Source organism: Pinus tabuliformis, chromosome 6 (assembly GCF_031772625.1).
Source record: "Pinus tabuliformis cultivar Carrire ecotype Pingquan chromosome 6, CPIR1, whole genome shotgun sequence".
NCBI lineage: Eukaryota > Viridiplantae > Streptophyta > Pinopsida > Pinales > Pinaceae > Pinus > Pinus tabuliformis.
Window position 1 is genome coordinate 1547637058 of NC_142292.1, and position 21678 is coordinate 1547658735.

Consider the following 21678-nt stretch of genomic DNA (forward strand, 5'->3'; position numbering starts at 1 on the left):
TACTTCTTTAGCGCCTTTTTCTTTTTGCTTTACCCAGCATAAGCTTCAGGATCTTTTGTAAACATGCTGCTTTAGTGCGCCTTTGACTCTGAGTTTTGGGTGGCCTATTGACGTCAGCATCCGTTGAGTGATACTCTAGAATCTGTGGTCCTATTGCATGCGACATCCGTTTCTGAAGGGATCTCTTCTCTGTTCTCCGACCATTGACGCTTTCCCCTTTTCCTTAGATGTTTCCTGCACATTGCTTCATGTTATTTCCTGTCTTACAGTTTACGCAAAGGAAAAGAGTAATGATAATAAAGATTGACATGAAAGCTTTAAGCTCTTATGAATGCATAATCATGACACCCATAACTAACTGACTCTTCGAAAAACACACAACTGTCCTTCTTGAATACTTTGGCATACAATCATTAATTTATTTTAAGGCGCGCACCCAATTTTAGTTTACAGACAGCTTTCCTTGAATACTGCGCCGAGGAAAATTTGCGATGGGTGATTTCTGCGACTCGCATCACAGCATTGCGGATCACGTCGTCAAGATGTGTCATCACAGAAATTCATGATCGCATTTATCGCAGATCGCAGATCGCGCTTAGTCATTCAATCATTGTGTGCTGCTTACGCGATGTTGCGATATGCGACGTCGCATATCGGCCGTCGGAGATTTCTTAAGATTTTTCTTTTAAGATCACTTCATAATGTACGCGATGCAATGAATTTCACGTCGCTTCTTCGCAGTTTATTATGCTCATAAGAAAACATTTCATTCTCTTCTTGCGATGCGATACAGCTTTAAGGAGTTGAAATAAAAAAAAAATCATAAGTTTTTTTTTGGATTTTTTATTAAGGGTCCCCATTTGCTTGGTGTTATTGCTAATACCAAACAAAGAGGGGTGTTGTTGGTGGCCACAACAATGGTGATTCATTGGGAAGAACCAGTTATCTCTGCTTTTCTATTGAATTTTAACTTCCAAAACAGAAAAATTTTCATAGGTCTAAATTTTGTTATGGATAGATAGAGTACATTATGCCTTATCCTATCAATTATATTTTGTTTCAACCTTTTCCTATTCCAATTGTTTGCTTCCTCAGGCTTAGTCCTTGCATTTACATCAGCCATTACTTGGTCTTTTAAAGAAAAAATAAGGTCTTCTCTGTTTGCTGGCTTTTAAAATATGCTCGTTTTTCGTAGGTAGAGCCTCTGCTACCAGCAGGCGTCCATAGCCTCGACAGGGTTACTTGTTACCCAACAATGATCCTTTATCCTGCTTAAGGCTATTTACAACTTCTCAGAGAAAAACCCATTTTGACACTCTTTTCCTTTTTTATTCTCTAAAGAACAATGTCTTGGTTTGGTGGCCAAATTATGACACAGTCATTCACTTGATTTACACTTTTGCTGAACAAGCTGGCTCGTGATGAGACCCCTTGTCTTTTGATCGCAACAATCTTGAGTCGTTGCCCTGTTTTGGTGGATAGTATTGGCAAAGTCACCAAGTTATAATATTTGTGATCATGATAAGTCGGCTCGTGATGAGACCTCTTATTCTTTAAGATATAGTGTTTTCTCAGATGTTCCTCTGAATGCTGCGATTTTCTTTAGCAGGGAGGAAATCATTGTTTTTCCTTAAGAAAGCTCTGGACGACAATAATAGAGTTTGAAAATAGCAGTTTTACAAAGAATATTTATTTTGTTATTGATACCTTTCATTGTGCTGATATAAAACAATTTCTTCGCTAAAGGTTGCTTTCATCAAATTTTTTGAAGTTGAAACTAGTATCATATCTAGGCTAAAGTTAACTCTATTTGTCAATAATAAAGATCAGATTTTTCGAAAATTTTACTACTTGTACAAGTGAAAAAAGAATCAAAATCTGATAGAGAATTGGTGTCTTTTTCGTGAGCCCCTGTAGTAACCATCTACAACTGGTTTTATTATGGAAAAAGAAAAAGAAAAACTAAAACTATCCTACAGAATAGAAGAGTAATCTTCTATGGAAAATATATTTTAAGGATTTGTCCATTAACAGGCAAAGAATCCCTTCTACCTGCTAAATCCTGCAACACAAATGTTGATGGGTCTATGACTTCTACAATCTGAAAAGGACCAAGCCACATCTTCTGAAATTTTGTATGTTTGCCCTTTTCTTCATGAGCCTTATCCCATTTCAAAACTAAATCTCGCATCTGAAAATTTTTTCTGGTCATTATGCTCGAGTCAAAAGAGGATTTTATTAGCGCTTGGTGATGAGCATGGGTTTTCTTAGCTTGTTCTCGTTGTTCTTCTAATTTAATTATTTCCATTTGTCTTAGTTGTATGGAGGAAGTAGATACTTCATCGATGTATTGTACTAAAGACAAAGAGGGGATGACTAAGTGAGTTGGAAGAACCACTTCTTTCCCATAAACTAAATTAAAGGGAGAAGTGCCGATTGAAGCTTTCTTCGTTATTCTATCTGCCCATAAAGCATTTACCAAAGCTTTGCGCCAATTCTTTTGGTTCTGGTCAACTGTTCTTTTAATAATCCTGATTAGGTTTTTATTTGTTGACTCAGCCAATCCATTACCTTGCGGATAGTAGTTGGGTGAATATTTCAGTTTGAACCCTCTTTTAAGTGCAAACTCAGTCATTGCATTCCCAGAAAAGTATGAGGCATTATCAAACATTAAAGCCGTTGGCAATCCAAACCTAGTGATTATAAATTGATCTATGAATTCAATGATGTTTTCGGGTTTAGCTGTCTTGAGAGGAACTGCTTCTACCCATTTAGTAAAATAATCTGTTGCCGTGAGGATGTATCTATGCTGCTTAGAAGAGTGAGGAACGATCTCACCTATTATGTCCAAGCCCCACTGACTGAATGGTTGCTCGATGTTTACCGACTGTAGTGGCATGGACGGTTTCTTTTGTCTCCCTGCAGTAGTTTGGCAGACTTGGCATTTCCTCACGTAATTGTGTGAGTCTTTGAACAACGTGGGCCAATAATATTCTGCACGTAAGATTTTATGTACAGTAGCATCTCCAGCATAGTGTCCGCTTGCTCGTCCATCGTGGAGTTCCTGCAAAACCTTTTCGGCTTCAGTTTTCTCAAGACACCTAAGAAGAACAAAATCATAATTCCTTTTAAACAGAACATCATTTATGAGCTCATATTGTTTAGCTTTCAATCTCAGAGCTCTTTTCTTGGTGTGATCCAGGTGTGATGGAGCATACCCGTTCTTAAGATAATAAATGGTGTCAGCATATAATGATTCTGCATCGTTTAGGCTTACCTCATACATTTGTACCTATTCAGATGAATTTTCAGGAATTTGCGATGCTCCAGCCAACATTTTGCAGAAGCCTTGACCTCTCACAATGCTTGCTGGTTTGATCTCAAGGTCGTATTCTTGTAAAGCAGTGATCCAATTTGCTCTTTTTTCACCCACATCCTTCTGTATTAGAAGATTTCTTACCGCTGGAAATGGTACTATGACCTTAGTATGGGTTTTAAGTAAGAAAGGTCTGAAATATTTGACCGCTTTGAAAACATCATATGTCTGTTTCTCCATGTCTGAATAGTTGAGTTCAACACCTTGTAAATTCAAGCTAAAAAACATGATTGGAGCTTCCGCTTTCTCTTGATTTGCTTGAGTTAGAATCGTGGCATATGATTTCTCTGAGGCAAATGTGTATAAGATAAAAGATTCTGAAAAATTCGGGGTTGCTAAAGATGGAGCGTTAATGATAGCTTGTTTGATCAGGTTGAATGCCTCATGATCATCTTGACCCCATTTAAAATTTGAATTCTTTTTAATCATGGTTTGCAAAGGAGAAACAATTCGTGAAAAATCTGGGACAAATCTCTTTACGAAATTGATTTGACCAAGGAAATATTGGATGGCTTTTTTGTTATGAGGTAGGGATATTTCAGAAATTTCTTTGATTCTGTCATGCTCAATGTGAATACCAGATTTTGACACTATGAATCCTAGAAGTTTTCCTTCACTTAATGCAAAAAAAGATTTCTTTGGGTTAAGTGAAATCCCATACCTTAAACATCGTTGAAAGATTTGTTTCAAGTCTTTGAGATGGTCGCTTCGCTTCTTGGAGTACACTGTTATATCATCCAAATAAATTACTACAGATTTATTGACTAAACCGTTGAATGCGATGTCCATGGCTCTTTGAAATGTAGCGCCGGCATTGATCAAACCAAATGGCATCTTCCGATATGCGTACGTGCCCCATTTAGTTCGGAATGTGGTTTTTAACTGATCATCGGGATGTACCAGCACCTGATTGTATCCTGAAAATCCATCCAAAAAAGACATTATTTCTGAGCCTGCTACTGCCTGTAATATCTGCTCCATAGGTGGGAGGGGAAAATTGTCTTTTTGACAGGCTTTGTTGAGATTCCGAAAATCGATGCAGATTCTAATATCTCCGTTTTTCTTTCTAACGGGTACCATATTAGAGACCCATTTGGAATGTCTGACGGGGAAAATTATTCTGGCTTTTAATAACTTATTTAGCTCAGTTTTTATCTGATTTTCTAAATTGGGGTGGATTTTTCTAAGTTTCTATTGGACAGGTTTTTCGTTATCAATCATAGGGATAGTATGTTGAATGATAGTAGTGTCGTATGTCTTCAACTCATCGTAATTCCAGGCAAAAACATTTTTGTATTGTCTCAAAAGACGAATATACGCTAGTTTTTCTTCAGGGGCTAGGTCGTGGCCTAGATTAACGTTTTGTGGTTTATCATCGGTTCCTAGGTTTACTAATTCGTAGTTCAGAGTTGAACTGTAGAGCTTCGAATTGGTAGACCTTTTAAACCGACTTTTCAAATCGTATAAGTCTTCCAACTTAACCACCGATTTAGGTATAGCATTATCAGTGCTATCTTGTTGTATTTGTCGATCGTGATGGTCTTCATCAATTATTTGATTGCAGTACGATCCTTCAGAAGTGAGGAAATTTACAATATCAGGATCGTCATTGAATACTCTCCAATTTGTAATGTTGTCAAGGATGGACGGTCTAAAGATTAATTCTATTGAGAATCTATATGGACTAAAATTTTCGGAGGGAATAAGTCTAGAGGCTACGTTAGCTAAAAGGTTTGCGCTCGCGTTTTGGAGTCTTGGGATTGACGAAATATTGAATGCTATAAAATGCTCAGTCAGATCTTGTACTAAAGATTGATAGTGTTTCAAATGACCTGATAGGCAATGTATGGTGTTACGTACCTGTTTGACGATAATCTCAGAGTCTCCGAAGACTTGAAGATACTTGACGTTCAGCCCGATTGCTTTGCATAGGCCTTGCACCAAGGCCTCATATTCCGCTGTATTGTTTGTGCAATCGAATTCAAGTCTGCACGTAAGCATGGTCTTATTTCCTTCTCAACTAATCAAAACGCATCCTGCTCCTGCTCCCTCGTTAGATTTAGAGCCATCAAAATATAATTTCCAAAACAAATATGTATTTATAGGTTTATCTACAAAATTAACACACTTTGAATTATCAGTTTGGGAAAAATTTTCGACTTGGGACAAAACTGAATTTTCTAAGTAAGGTGATGTATGAGCATTGAAATTGCCGAGGAAAGAATCTACCGAGTAATTGCCTATGATACTGCTGTTATATGTTATTGCTTCATTTTCTCCCTCCAATTCCATCACTATGTACTTCTGGTGTAACTCTCGTTCAACTTTTATTTGATTCGGTTTACCATTGTAGGGTAACCACATGTGCAACCAGTCAGTTGAGAAGTATCCATGGAGTTTTTCGAACCAATCCCTGCTAAGAATCAAGCCATAGAATTCTGGGATATCAGCTACTAGAATGTCAATAACCTGACATACCTTCGGGTTAGACGGCAATGTTATGGTCACTTTATTAAGTTCACCAATCACTTCGACTTGAGATCGATCAAGCTGAACTATGTGCACTGCAGATTTTTGTGGTTGAACATTCAACTTGGCACATATTGATATGGGTAAAATATTCGTTGAAGCACCAGAATCTACCAAACAATTGTGCACATTTTTATTGAAAATTTCATAAGTGAGAAGAAAAGGGGGAGTATGAGACCTTGATCTTCCTCCAATCAAGGCGATGTCATTTGGATCAATCTTATTGATCGTTTTGGTTGGAGGTTTTCACATGTTGTGGGAAGCTACAGCTATAGGCAAAGATGTAGTAGGCACGACATGTAATTATTTCATCATTATCTTCTGTTGATGTTTCAATTTGCTCAATTCATAAAGAGTGATATTAGCCCTAGTCTTTTTCATGTCATCAATAATATTGTATTCCATTTCATCCGACACTATCAGTGTTCTTGATGGAGGTGTTTGATCTGGTTGGATTGGGCTAGATTGAGTCACTTTAGCAGTCGTTTTCTTTGTTGCGACTTTATCTTTTGCTGCAGGGCTTGGGCCCTTCTGCTTAGGGGTAGTTTGGGGAGGATCAAGTTGATTTTTTGCTTCGTGTGCTAACCGGAAATGCTTCTTGATCTTCTTCTTGTGGGAGGATGAAATCCCACATTCCTTGTAGTTCCACAACTTCTTCTTCATCGGTCTGCCCTTCAGTGGTACTCTCTTCTTCTTCCTCTTCTTCGGATTCGACATTTGAGATAGCGTTGGGTGGTTTCACATCCATTGAAGGGCCTCTTTTAAAAGCTCTGTAAGGCTTTTTTGAAGAAGTTTCTGCTACTTGTTTTTTTATGTCAATCATCTCATTGGACATAGTCTTTAATACTTTTTGCAATCCTTCGAAATAGAAAGGATCTTTTGTTTGTTTCTTCTTGGGGTCTTCCTTGAAGGTGACTTTTTTAGATTTACGTTCCTCTATCGCAGATCTCTTTTCCAGGGCTACTACGCGTTTCTCTACTGCTATCGCCTCTGTCAGGTTTTCAACTAAGGTTGTTTTATTCGCCCTATCCACGAAGATTTCTAAGTTTGATGGTAAGGCCATAATATACCATTCACATCATACTTCTTCACTGGGTTGGGAAGCAGTGGGAATTTTGTTGAGGATTTTATTAAACCGTAAATTGAAATCTTTGTTGGGTTCTCTAGCCTCGGCTTTAAGATTGGATAGGTCATTGATTAACGTTGTCGTTGATCTGTCATCACCAAAATTGGTAAGGAATTGACTTTGAAAGATGTCCCAACTTGTAACAGACCCAGAAGATAATGAAAAGTACCATGACTCGGCTGTTCCTTGCATTGTATAGGGAAAAAGCCGGACAACAACATCCTCGTTGGTAACTCCGTTGAGATTGACAAAAAGCATGAAATTGTTAATGTGCTCTTCAGCTAGCATGCATGCTTCTGGATTGAATTTGGGTAGCCATTTCTCAGGATGGGCTGGTATTTGGCTCAGGGGTGGAGGCATTAAAACTAGCTCAGGATTGTTCCATGGAGACTGGGCCATCGTTGAGCTGCTAGTAAATGAAAGTACAGAGGATGATCCCTGAGGCTGGGAAGATGAAGATATTATGATTTTAGATGATTGAAGAAGAGGGGTTGTGGAAGATGGATGAGTCGTTTGGAATGGAGATGTGGGTGTCTGACTTCGCGGTGAGGGAGTTGAAATGGACGATGTAGATGAAAGAGTCTCACTGTCAGACTCTGGTGGTGTTTTCCTTGCTCTTTTCCTGGTGGGGAGAGGGAATTCAGTTGGTTGGATGCCAAATTTTCACTCTTTAATCTAGTCAGGGGATGAGCAGGATTGTACTGCGAAGTCACGCTGCTTTGAGATTTATCAGACCTTTGTGTAAAAATAGAAAATCCCTGGAGTTTGCGAATCAGAGTTTGAACTTCAGGGGATTCAATGGTAGATTGGTCTCAAATATTAGGGTATGTAGCAGCGGTTAATACTCGAGCGACTTCCGATTCTGGATTTAAACGTATTGGGGAAGTCGAGGGAGTTGATGAGGGCGATTTACTCTCAGAATGGTATTTATATTTTGATTTAGGTGCCATTCATAGTTCGGGCCCCCCTTCTAGCGCCAAATATGTTGAAGCCCCGAAAATTGGGTCGACAACAAGGGGGATACCCACCCGGTCCGGACCTTGGTTGGAAGCTCCTTATCCGTTTGGTATAGCGGGTCCGATTGGGGATAATGGGACCAGTTTCCCAATCTAAGGGTGTGTGTGTGTGTAGATTTGGATGACACTGATCTAAGAGTACTTAAAGCTAATTTAATTCAAACTTTTAAAATAACTCTATGCTATTGTAATCTAATGAGAAACAACACATCTAATCTACGCTAACCCGAGGTGAATTTCTTCTATTATGCGATCTAAAGAGATTTCAAACAATAACTGGTAATAAAGACCATTCAGTGATCATAAGAATAGAAATCAATTAAGATAAACCACTTTGCATAAAAAGTTAGGCAAAACAGTTGTGAACAGCATATCGCATAATAAGTTATTCATATATCAAACATAAATAAATGACTCCACCGTACAAAAGTGCCAAATGGTAACTCATACATTCATGCAGTAACATATAAACAACTAAAAACTATATATCACTTTAAGAATATAAATAGAAATAGTCAAGAGATAAAAGTACCATTTATGACTGGTTCCACTCATAATCTTCAAGCAACAATGATTTATCTCTCCTTGCTCTAACATCTACTAAGAGTACAAAAGTGCAACATCAGTAGCAGATATCAAATCCAAACATTAATAAACCTTGATCCATCCATTCATCAAAACCCCCTCCGAGGGTGCAAAAGTGCATGTTCTGAGGACAAGTTTTTTGACAAATTTCTGGACCCTTCTCTAAGTGCATGAGAAGGGTTTTAATACTGCTAACTAATTAACTTAATTACATAAATTTAGGATACGGTTTTTAAATGACCGCCCTTTTGCTAAAGCAAAACTATTTCTAAAAATTGAATCTAATTCCTAACCATTTCTGTATTTCCTCCTTAGTGCTGCAGGCATGCAACATTCACCTAGGAAGAGTCGGCTGGTCGCCTTCTGCTTTCGTTTGAGCTATGAGAATAGAAATAACAAGCGCTGGCACCACTTTCTGGTAAACTAGAAGATATTTTCGAGAATCTTCCTCTGGCTGGGTGTATTCACTGCGTGTATACTTGGTAATAACCCAAATTCTTCTCAACTGATTCTGCTTTTGCTATTTCGGTTTCTGGCCTTGCGAATGACTGAACAAGTTAGGGATTTTGCTCTCTGAGAAATTTTCTGCATCGAAAATTGCCTTCGTTCTTTGTTCTGGGCATTTCTGGTGCGTTTTCCTTCTTTAGCACCTTTTTCTTTTTGCTTTACCCAGCATGAGCTTCAGGATCTTTTGTAAACATGCTGCTTTAGTGCGCCTTTGACTCTGAGTTTTGGATGGCCTATTGCCGTCAGCATCTATTGAGTGATACTGTGGAATCTGTGGTCCTGTTGCATGCGGTATCCATTTCTAAAGGGATCTCTTCTCTCTTCTCCGAGCATTGACGCTTTCCCCTTTTCCTTAGATGTTTCCTACACATTGCTTCATGTTATTTCCTGTCTTACAGTTTACGCAAAGGAAAAGAGTAATGATAATAAAGATTGACATGAAAGCTTTAAGCTCTTATGAATGCATAATCATGACACCCATAACGAACTGACTCTTCGAAAAACACACAACTGTCCTTCTTGAATACTTTGGCGTACAATCATTAATTTCTTTTAAGGCGCGCGCCCAATTTTGGTTTACGGACAGATTTCCTTGAATACTGCGACGAGGAAAATTTGCAATGGGTGATTTCTGCGACTCGCATCGCAGCATCGCAGATCACGTCGTCAAGATGTGTCATCGCAGAAATTCATGATCGCATTTATCGCAGATCGCATTTATCGCAAATCGCAGATCGCAGATCACGCTTAGTCATTCAATCATTGTGTGTTGCTTACGTGATGTTGTGATATGCGATGTCGCATATCGGCCGTCGAAGATTTCTCAAGATTTTTCTTTTAAGAGCGCTTCATAATGTATGCGATGCGATGAATTTTGCGTCGCTTCTTCACAGTTTATTATGCTCATAAGAAAATGTTTCATTCTCTTCTTGCGATTCGATACAACTTTAAGGAGTTGAAATACAAAAATTTTCATAAATTTTTTTTTGGATTTTTTATTAAGGGTCCCCATTTGCTTGGTGTTATTGCTAATACCAAACAAAGAGGGGGCTTGTTGGTGGCCACAACAGGTAGTCGTGCTGTTAGATCTCCTCGGTGTTTCATAGGTTTACTCATTTCCAGTTAATGAATAAGATTGCTAAAATCTCTCTTTAAAGTTCATTCTATAAATAAACAAGGTTATGGGTTTCATTCTTATCGTTTTGACGAATACTGTTATTTGCATTTGCTCGCTGTATATAATTTCTAATCTACCTGAACATGTTACCCTGGCTGGAGGATAGGTATTTTAATACCTCACTTAGCCTCAGACCAGTGTATTGGCACTATGAACATGGTTCATTTACTCCCTTTACTTTAGCTTATCAGTGACAGTGTCTCTGTTGATTATGGGTTGTTAGATAGGTATATCTCACATTATGCTCTATCAATTTGTACAATTTATTTTTCTAGGAATGCATACTCAAATAAGTACTGTGTAATTCTTACATATACTAATTTCTCTAAGTACATGCAGGTCTGCCTTCATTCTAATGGAGCTAAGTCATCCCATCGAGCTAAGTCATCCCATCATGTTGCATCTTCAACTTGTCCTAATAAATGCATATTCAAAAATATCCCCCATATCCTTGAGAATTCATCATGTTCGTTTAGATATCCTCTTGAATTGTTGTGGTAGTCCAATTTCTCTAAGTACATGCAGGTGCATAGAGAGATTTCCTTCCATTAGTGTGAACCATGTACAGTTTTGAACAGTATTCCATCAGTGTGAACCAAGTACAGTTTTGAACAGTCTTGCTGAGGATGATCTTAGTCTTGGTTTCTTTATGTAAAGTTTTGAACAGTCTTGCTGAGGATGATCTTAGTCTTGGTTTCTTTATGTACAGTTTTGAACAGTCTTGCTGAGGATGATCTTAGTCTTGGTTTCTTTATGTTGGTCGACAACTGGAGATTTTCACAGCTAATAAGATGCCTAATAGTATATCAAAATTTCATGTAGGATTATTTAGTAAACGTTTTGTAGCCTTTGTTCATAAGCACTATTTGAATGGAAGAAACTCAAACTCATGAAACAAGAAGGCATAAAATCAAACTGAAAGTGAGGCTGAGGAGTCGGTAAACTCAGGGCTAACACTCACACTCAGATATATTCTTTTCTTATGAGACCAAGAAGATCAACTTCTTATATTTCTTCACTTCTTATGTTAAATCTATTGTTTACTGCAACTTTGTGGTTGATATCAAGCAGGGGACAAATCTTTGAATGGAATGTTCGTAGATTTATCAGTCCATTTTTTTGCATGTCAATAATGGGTTCGAGTATGGAACAAAAATAATGGGTTCCAGTATGTAACAAATAATGAAAGGATGTTCTTTTGGTGAATTGGAATCACTAACTAGAGAATTGGATGAAGTCATTGGGATTTGTTCTTTTCTCTGAGCCTCATTTTGCAGCTTTGGCATTTTTGCAATCGTGCTTACATTGCCAATGAGAGATTTGACACCCCCTGATTGTCTCACTAAGTTTTCCATTCGTTCCAAGGGCTGACAATCAGAGATTCCATCCTCTGAAGATGAAACATTACACAGCTCCTCATATTCATCCTGCAAATTTTACATTTTATATTCTCGTTAAACACATTAGAATGTGTATCTAGCTCATAAGGCTAGCATTCCAGATCTTTTTTTGTGTCTATGCTATATTTCAGCGATTTTCAACCGATCAAAATATATAAAAGTGGATAGAAAATCTTCATTTGCTGATCAGAATTATTGCATCACTATAAAAATTGGGAAATTTCACCAACTATTTAGGAAAGCGTGTAGTTCCTTAATGCTTTTCAACTATTCTGATATAATAATCACTTCTTACATTTGGCCTCTTACTCTTACATGCTAAATAGAACAAATATCAATGCTAAATTTCCAATAATCTCGTGGTATAAGGACGGTTCTTCACATAAATGTCAAGGATCCTCTGCTCATCTAATTTGATCACATGAACCGGATTAGGAATAGGGTTGTAAAGTGGCATTGTACTTAGAAAATTAAATACTGTGGCGAAGCTTGATCCTAGCTTCTTAGCTATAAGTGAATAACGGTGGCAGTGAGTATCAGAAGGTCCATATTCTTCTATGTCTTATCAGTGATAATATTGAGTATGATCTGACACTAAGAAACTCCATGATCTCATGTTCCAGAAGGAAAAGCCTTGCCAAATGCTTTAATCTTCTTTTTGGAATTTCCAGGCGCTATCGGTGATTAAATCTATTAGGGTATAAGTAATACTTTTAAGGATTTGTAAAACGACCCATATTTCTTACAAATTCAAGTTTGAACTTCTATGAGTTTGTACTATGTCTTAAAATCGCGGGGCACTGGTTATATGAAAAATAAAAGTAACTTACCTTCAACTCTGGGTTCTACAGAGGATCTATATAAGGTTTCGTCATTCTCTCAAGGTTGACGTGCGGAAGAGAAGGTGCCCTTTTTCATATATGTGATGAAAGTAGCGTTCGATGCAAACATGTTTCGAAGATATTGGACTTTAGGGGTTTTAAGGGTCTGACATTTTTTTAGACTGTTGTCAAACTCATGAAACAAGAAGCCATAAAATCAAAATGAAAGTCAGGCTGAGGAGTCTGTAAACTCAGGGCTAACACTCGCACTCAAATATATTCTTTTCTTATGAGACCAAGAAGATCAACTTCTTATATTTCTTCACTTCTTATGTTAAATCTATTGTTTACTACAACTTTGTGATTGATATCAAGTAGGGGACAAATATTTGAATGGAATGTTCATAACGAATATTGTTATTTGCATTTGCTCGCTGTATATAATTTCTACAGCGGAGATTTCCCAGTTTCCCCAATGGAGCTCTTTCTTTGAAATTGGGGTTTCTTCCCCAAGAGGGTCAATCTACCTGAGCAGGTTACTGTGGCTGGAGGATAGGTATTTTAATACCTCACTTACCCTCAGACCAGTGTATTGGCACTATGAACATGGTTCATTTACTCCCTTTACTTTAGCTTATCAGTCACAATGTCTCTGTTGATTATGGGTTGAACAACATTACCATTTCAATCCTGTTAGACAGGTAATCTAATCTTTTTAAGTAATAGGATGAATACAACTCTGAAAATATGAATCTCAGAACAGCATCCTGGAGTTCTGAGTCTTCCAGCAAAGGGCATTTTATAATGTCAAGATCAGCAAACCAAGAATATAAAATTCTTAAACAGAACAAATCTAACTTAAACCAGAATGCAGGGATAAAAAGGCAATTAAACAACAACTAACAGATCCAGGGTTTATATATATCCTATTTGTTTTTGTATGGATAGGACCATTATGAACACAAAGACATGAAGAAATGACATCTTCCCCATCAGGGCATTAAAGCACCTCATTTCTCTTTGATACTGGCATCATTAACAATGTCAGTTTCATATATTGTAGGTCCAATAGGTCCAAACTCTCTGTATAAGATCTACTATGACTATTTATTTTCTTCAATGTAATTTAAACGGTTTGACACATTCAAATTTGGTTTAGGCTGATCACTGGTGATACTCTGTATTCATTATGACTGTTGCAATTCAGCGACCAAGAGGTATGCGGAAACTATTTCTGTCCCTCAAGATCACTCCCAGCATAGTAATAATATTCATTCAGTTCAATGCCTAATTAAGTTCTAGAGCATCTTTTCGCCCTTTCAGCAATTGTATTAGTCTTTTTAAAAAAAAGTTTTTATGTCTGGAAGAAATGGGGTAGTTATGTTGTTACATCTCCTTGGTGTTTCACAGGTTTACTCATTTCCAGTTAATGAATAAGATTGCTGATATCTCTCTTTACAGTTCATTCTATAAATAAACAGGGTTATGGGTTTCATTCTTATCGTTTTGACGAATATTGTTATTTTCATTTTCTCGCTGTATATAATTTCTACAGCGGAGATTTCCCAGTTTCTGCAATGGAGCTCTTTCTTTGAAATTGGGGTTTCTTCCCCAAGAGGGTCAATCTACCTGAAAAGGTTACCCTGGCTAGAGGATAGGTATTTTAATACCTCACTTACCCTCAGACCAGTGTATTGGCACTATGAACATGGTTCATTTACTCCATTTAATTTAGTTTATCAGTCACAGTGTCTCTGTTGATTATGGGTTGAATAACATTACCATTTCAATATTGTTAGACAGTTATATCTCACAGTATGCTCTATCAATTTGTACGATTTATTGGTCCAAGAATGCGTACTCAGATAAGTACTGTGTAATTCTTACATATACCAATTTCTCTAAGTACATGCAGGTCTGCCTTCATTCTAATGGAGCTAAGTCATCCCATCATGTGGCATCTTCAACTTGTCCTAATAAATTCATATTCAAAAATATCCTCCATATCCTTGAGAATTCATCATGTTCAATTATATATCCTCTTGAATTGTTGTGGTAGTCCAATTTCTCTAAGTACATGCAGGGGCATAGAGAGCTTTCCTTCCATTAGTGTGAACCAAGTACAGTTTTGAACAGTATTCCATCAGCGTGAACCAAGCACAATTTTGAACAGTCTTTCTCAGGATGATATTAGTCTTGGTTTCTTTATGTACAGTTTTGAACAGTCTTGCTGAGGATGATCTTAGTCTTGGTTTCTTTATGTTGGTCGATCACTGGAGCTTTTCACAGCTAATAAGATGCCTAATAGTATATCAAAATTTCATGCAGGATTAAATCCAAATGAGTTGCAATCCAGATATTGCAATGTGGTTTTAGAAACAATTTATAACTTACGCTCTGTGGTCTTGGATCCAAAATCCTTGTGATTAGATTCCTGACCCCATGAGAGAACCATGAAGGGAAGGAAAACTCCGCTTTGCAAATCTATGACCCAATAAAAACTCTACCATCAGCTGACAGCAACCAAAAAGTGTTGTGAAGTAAAATATGATTAAGTTAAAAACAAGATTACAAGATTGATTTTTCCTGTGCATCAATATCTGAGACAAAGAGCCAGGACTGTTACCAGTTTCCCCTTACGGGCAACAGAAATTTCAGGGTTCCCTATTTTTTTCTATTTGACACACTCAAGAGTTTTGCAACAGAATTTTTGAGGTTCACCATAAAGTTGAACGTCATTTTGAGTATACCTTACGATATTGTTCAATTTGATTAGAACCTTCAAAGGGACAGAAACCTACAAGAAGTTCAAAGAGAATGACCCCACAAGACCAAATGTCTGCTGTCCTTCCATCGTACTTCTGACTAACAATTACCTGCCAACCATAACCAATATGCTAGATTGATAAAGGAAAAAGACCTGTGGTGTATTTCACATACTATCTCTAACAAATCCTAGATGAAGAGTTTGATTTCTATACCTCAGGGGCAATATAATTTGGGGAGCCACAATATGTAGAAAGTATAGATCTGTTTGCACAAAGTGTGTATAGACACAACATTAGGATCTAACAGCAGTTGAAATAAGAAAAGGGGATATGATTACATTATTAATTTTAAAAATTCCTTGTCAGAATTTTGGAATTGGGTTTGTGATCAAATGTTAAGTTAACGCCTTTCCTAACCACAACTCTCAGAATCCATTCTGAACTGAGCAGACAGAAATGAAATGAAATGAAATCAATCTCCAGTACAAGTAATAATAGGATGAATGCCTAGGGCATCCCTTCCATAAAAGATAAACAGAGACCCGTTGATGTTGCTTTTATGCCTGGACCGAATTTTTCTCTCTAAATCTGAATTGAAGTTTTGAGTTGCATATCAACTGGTTGCTCTTTTGCCCCATGTGATAAGCATACTATTCTCTGTGTTTTTTAGTTACAGGTAGTTTAGGTGGGTGAACAGGGTTTCCGGTAGTTTAAATAGGTGACTGTGATTTTGAAACGTTAAACCTTTAAGAAATCATGGTCGGTACAAAAGCATTATGCAAATACAATACCTCGTGCAAGATACTCAGTCCAAAATCAGACACCTTTAGATTGGCTTTCCCATCCAGGAGTATGTTTTGAGGTTGCTCACCAAATTCGAAACCAATTTAACATTAAATCGTATCTTAGCACAGAGCATTATCAACGAAAATTACATAAGCTCTCATTGGGTTCATATACAAAGAGAAATTTTCATAAATATTGAAAGTCAAACTGCATACCTTGAGGTCTCTGTGGTATACATTTCTACCATGACAATAATCTACAACATCTATAAGCTGATGAAAATATTTCCTGGCCTCTTCTTCAATTATTTTCTGAAGATAAGCCTGTACAAAAGCCAGCAAATCATAATGAGATTTTTGATCTCCATATTAACCATAATATTATTTCTATAAGGTGGTCAAGTTTATGTATCTTAACTTTCCTAAAAGTGTAGTCTAAATGTTCTAATTTTAGAACTTTCACTGGAATAATTTCCAGTTAGATTTTGGCGGAAATCTATTCAGAAAATTGTTAGAATTGTAGATTTGAATTTTCTAGTTAGATTTTGGCGGAAATCTATTCAGAAAATTGTTGGAATTGTAGATTTGAATTTTTGAATCTGTGCAATTTGAATGTTCCAGAGAATTTTCATGTTGTTGAATCCATTTATTTATTCCAAAATGTAATTTAGACTCATCTTTTCTGAAATTCATATGATAACAATAAACAACTATGTCTAACAACACTGTCAGTTGACAAAATAGAGAAATATTTATGTCATAGAAATAATTCCAAGATGCACGAATTTGTTGAGTCTTTGCAATTTGAGTGTTCAAGGGGTTTTCAGGGTGTTGAATATATTTATGAATTCAAAAATGTAATTTAAGCAACAAAAAAAATAGAGAAATATTTATGTCATAGAAATAATTCCAAGATACACAAATTTGTTGAGTCTTTGCAATTTGAGTGTTCAAGGAGTTTTCAGGGTGTTGAATATATTTATGCATTCAAAAATGTAATTTAATCAACAAAAAATTGTGATATCACCAACAATTATATAGCTTGATTCCAAAAATGGTTGACAGAATATTCCAAGATAGAACGTTTAAACTTATCATCTCTAAAATGCCATATGATAACAATAAACAATTATGTCTAACAACACTGTCAGACAGTTGACAAAATAGAGAGGTACTTATGTCATAGAAATAACTCTAAAATGCAGAGAGTTTAGGCAAATCTGACTCGGGGATGGGCAATTTAGATGGGCATAATGTGAAAGGCATGTTGTAGAATACTGCTAGTGAGAACTCTTTTCAAATTTTTTGCACGAAGAGAGGGAAAGGCTGAGCAACCAGCATAATCACACCACAACCAAACTATGTTAGTAAAAGACACCACTCACTTACAGAAATTGCATTACTTATGTACAAACAAAAACGATTAGTGAACTTTGTTGGCCTGAAATTAGTTGCACCACACAAAATGAGAGGACCTCGGCCATGATAACAACTCACAATTTTGTCAGACAGGTCACCCCCCCTGTTACATATTCCATGACTAGAAAAATCTTCTTCTTGCTGGCTATAACCTGCATTTTACCATTAAAACCAATGATCAGAATCTCAATTTGCACCCCATGTCATTATTCCATAAGTATTATATTTATCCTCAATAATGAATTCCAGAGAATTCAAAAGTTTGTTTTCTTGTTCAACCAACGTTTAGAAAGGACCTGTTTAGAAAAGTTTTTGTTTAGGTTTTTGTTTGGAAAATTTTGCTATTCCATGGAGTCATTTCAATTTTAGAGTATCGGAATATCAATCCACATGCAGAACATGGTCTTACCCAACATGAAATGGGGGTATACCTCAGTACTAAAGGATCCCAACGAGAGGGGGCAAGACCTAGATTTGCTTCACATCCTGATAATTTTTTAACACAGAAACAAAAATAACATGGGCCCTAATGACAACAAACCTTACTGAAAATGCAATTTCCTCAATGTTATCTGGATCAACTCAAATTCAACCATACCTACAAATTGTTGAACTTGAACCAATACAATCAATGCAAAATTCAACTCCACAATATCGTACTGCAATTTCAGATGGAATACATAAGAAACACATCATGCTTCCAAAAGATTTCAATGATCTCGTAGCAACAGGCTTGCTACAAAAGGGTTCTGTTATAGATGTTAAAAGTTGTACTACCTCAGCTATTGGTCCATCAACGTAAGTTTGTTATAAATTTCTTATTTCAAATTTAACATTTTTTATACCACAACCACTTCTAACAATTATTCCTATGACTCTCAATTGTCTTGTAGGTCTATAAAGCTAATAGACTTTGAAATATCTACTTCATTTGCACCCTTAATTGGTAATCCAAAAACTATGAATATCCCCATCACATATGATGAAAACACTCCATCCTCATCGGACCCACAACCTTTATAAAAAAGGCACTGCCCTCTTCCAACTACTCCAACTCCGTCCGTTCTGCCAGTTCAAATTCCCATCAAATCATTAAACCCTTACCACTCAAATTGGTGCATAAAAGGATACGTCCAAAGGAAAACAACTCTTCGACAGTTTCATAATAAATACGGACCCGTTAAAGTGTTTGGTTTTGACCTGTTCGATACAGAGGGTCAAGAAATACATATTACATGTTTCAACAATGTCGCAGATTACTTTTTCGACAAAATCAAAAATGAAAATGTCTACATTGTCTCTAAAGGGAATGTAAAAATAGCTAATAAGCAATACAACCACTTGAACAATGACTGGGAAATTTTGTTGAATGCAACATCTACCATAGAACATGTTGCCAACAAAAAAAAACATAATCCAACAATGCGATTCAATATAAAATCAATTAATGATATCAGAACAACAAACGTCAACTCCATTGTTGATATTCTTGGTGTTGTGACAGACATTTCTAGTGTATGCACTATACGTAGAAAAGATGGCTCTGAAGGCAATAAACAAACAGTACAGCTTTGAGACATGTCAGGGTATGACATAGATGCAATCTTTTGGGGAGATAATTTTAATGACGTGTCACAGGAAATATCCTCCCTATGTGCTACAGGAAATAACCCCATCATTGCAATCAAATCTGTGCGTGTTGGAGAATTTGATGGAAAAAATATCGGCACTACATTGAGATCCATTATTCTTGTAGATCCTGACATTGAAGAGGCCCATGCGCTAAAGTCACGGTTTAAAAAAGAAGGTTCGACTACAGCTTCTACATATTTGACAACAAGATCTCCTTTTGGCCACCAACAAAAAAGAATAACAATTACTGACATTTACAGTATGGATTCCTTAGAGAAACCAACATTTTTCCAATTAAAGGGAACAATAATAAAAATTGCAATGGATATTTTTTACTACATTTATTGCCCATCGATCGTTGGTGGGAAAAAATGCATGAAAAAACTTATTCCACAAAATACAGGGATGTGGTTCTATCCAAAATTCAACTCTGAAGTAAGCGACTGTGATTACAGATACTTATTGAAAATCGACATACAAGATCACACTGGTGAATTGGCTTCAGCTGTTGCTTTCGAAGACACAGGATTTATAATTCTTGGAAATAATGCCAAAGACTTCTATTTATTATCTTCAGATCCAGACCTGATCAAGGAAATTGTCTCTAGAGCTCTATGGACAGATCATATCTTCACACTATCAGTGAAGACAGAAACTTTTAAAGAAGTACCACGATTGAAATGCGCTATCATAAAAGAAGAAAAGCTGCATTTCACGACAGAATGCAACAACATCCTCCGAGAAATCCAACACATCTCGACATTGTAGATAAATATTTCGAAATGTATTCCTTGCTTTTTGGCAATTCCTATTGTCCAATTTTATAAATACAACTTTACAAGATATACTGTTGCATGCCTTCTTATGAAATTTTCTTATATACCATTGAAATGAGTATTTGTTCTCCATTGTACCTAGCATTGTGTGAGTAGACAAATTCACATTTTTTTTCCTTTTATCAGCTTTACATATGAAACTACCTACATGTATACAGAAAAAATACTAATATGTTGTTTCAAAAACATTACTCAAATAAAAAATTTCACATAAAACTATTCGGTACTTGGAATTTTTTCCCTTCTTTCACTTTCGCTTGCATTTTTTACCCTTCTTTTGCTTTCATACAGTAGCATGGTTGTTGTCTCCAAATAACATTCTTCTTTTCCCCTCTCTTGCTTATAGGTACCATAAATTTTGTGAATGTCTTCTTCTTCTAATAATGAACGTGCTCGACGATACTATGCAACAAATAAAGAACGAATAAATGCACGGCGTCGTGAGCTTTACCAAGCAAGAAAAGACATCAGAGAATGTCAAAAACACAAAAAACAGAAGGAAAACCAACCTTCCTCGTCTGAAATGGCCCACCCTGAAAACAATCCTCCCTTGCAATTATCAGACTCTTTATCTTCTCAGCAAACCTCTCAAACAAATACATCCATTACTCATTGCCCTAACCCCTCCTTCGCACATGCTTTCAACAACGTTTATACTAATCAAGCACATCGAGATTTTCATGCAAATATTGATAAACTTCCACCTAAATGCCCATGCTCCATTTGTCTTGAATCATATCCTGGAATACATATCCGCAATTCGAACCACATTTATTGCTGCTCCAGATGCATCTCTGAAACAAAGGGTCATCGCTTCTCATTATCAAACAACATGGACCCTGGTCCTCAACCAGCTACCCTTACATCTCTTTCACAGATAGAAGAAATGCTCATTGCTAGGGTTAACCCTATACTTCAAGTAACACATGCACGTGGTGGCCAGTATAAACACAGTGGCCACACAATTTGTTTCCTCAAGACATTACAAAAATCTCAAGCATGTTGCCATGACGTGTTGAACACTTGGACATCCTAATTGTCACACGTCATAGTAATGACCATAAGGCTTATGATTTCATTATCAGTAGACATCGCGTTCTCGCTGCATTAGAATACAATTGGCGAATGACCCATACTATAAGAATGTTCGTATTGATGCCAACGCACTAGCATCCTTACCAGCAATCCCCACCGATGTCTCCTCCTCCCTTCACCATTCCAATACTACAGAAACCACTGTCCGCCTTCCACTTGAACCACCCCATGAGCTCACCGAAGATTTCACAGACCCATCCGTAGACCAAACATCATCATTCGTCCCCATCATACCTGATACAAATATAGAAATCCAAGAAATCCGCCGTTATTTGCATGCTTACAATCACCAATCTCATACTACAATTGAGTGGCCAACAATTGGTTTATCGCCAGTCAATGAATACAACACAGAAGGTCTACTCTCTATGGCTTTCCCTGCCCTTTTCATGATAGGAGCTGCAATGCCGAATCAGCCAAGAATGAAAGCAGTGTAGCTACATGAATATGCACTTCATCTCATATGTTACTATGATAACATATTTGGAAAGCACCCAAGCTTTCATTATTACATATATAATCTCATGATGCGGCATCGCAGTCAAGCAACAACATCGATTTTTGTGAAAAAGAACATCACAGATAACTTTCCAATATCTATTCAAG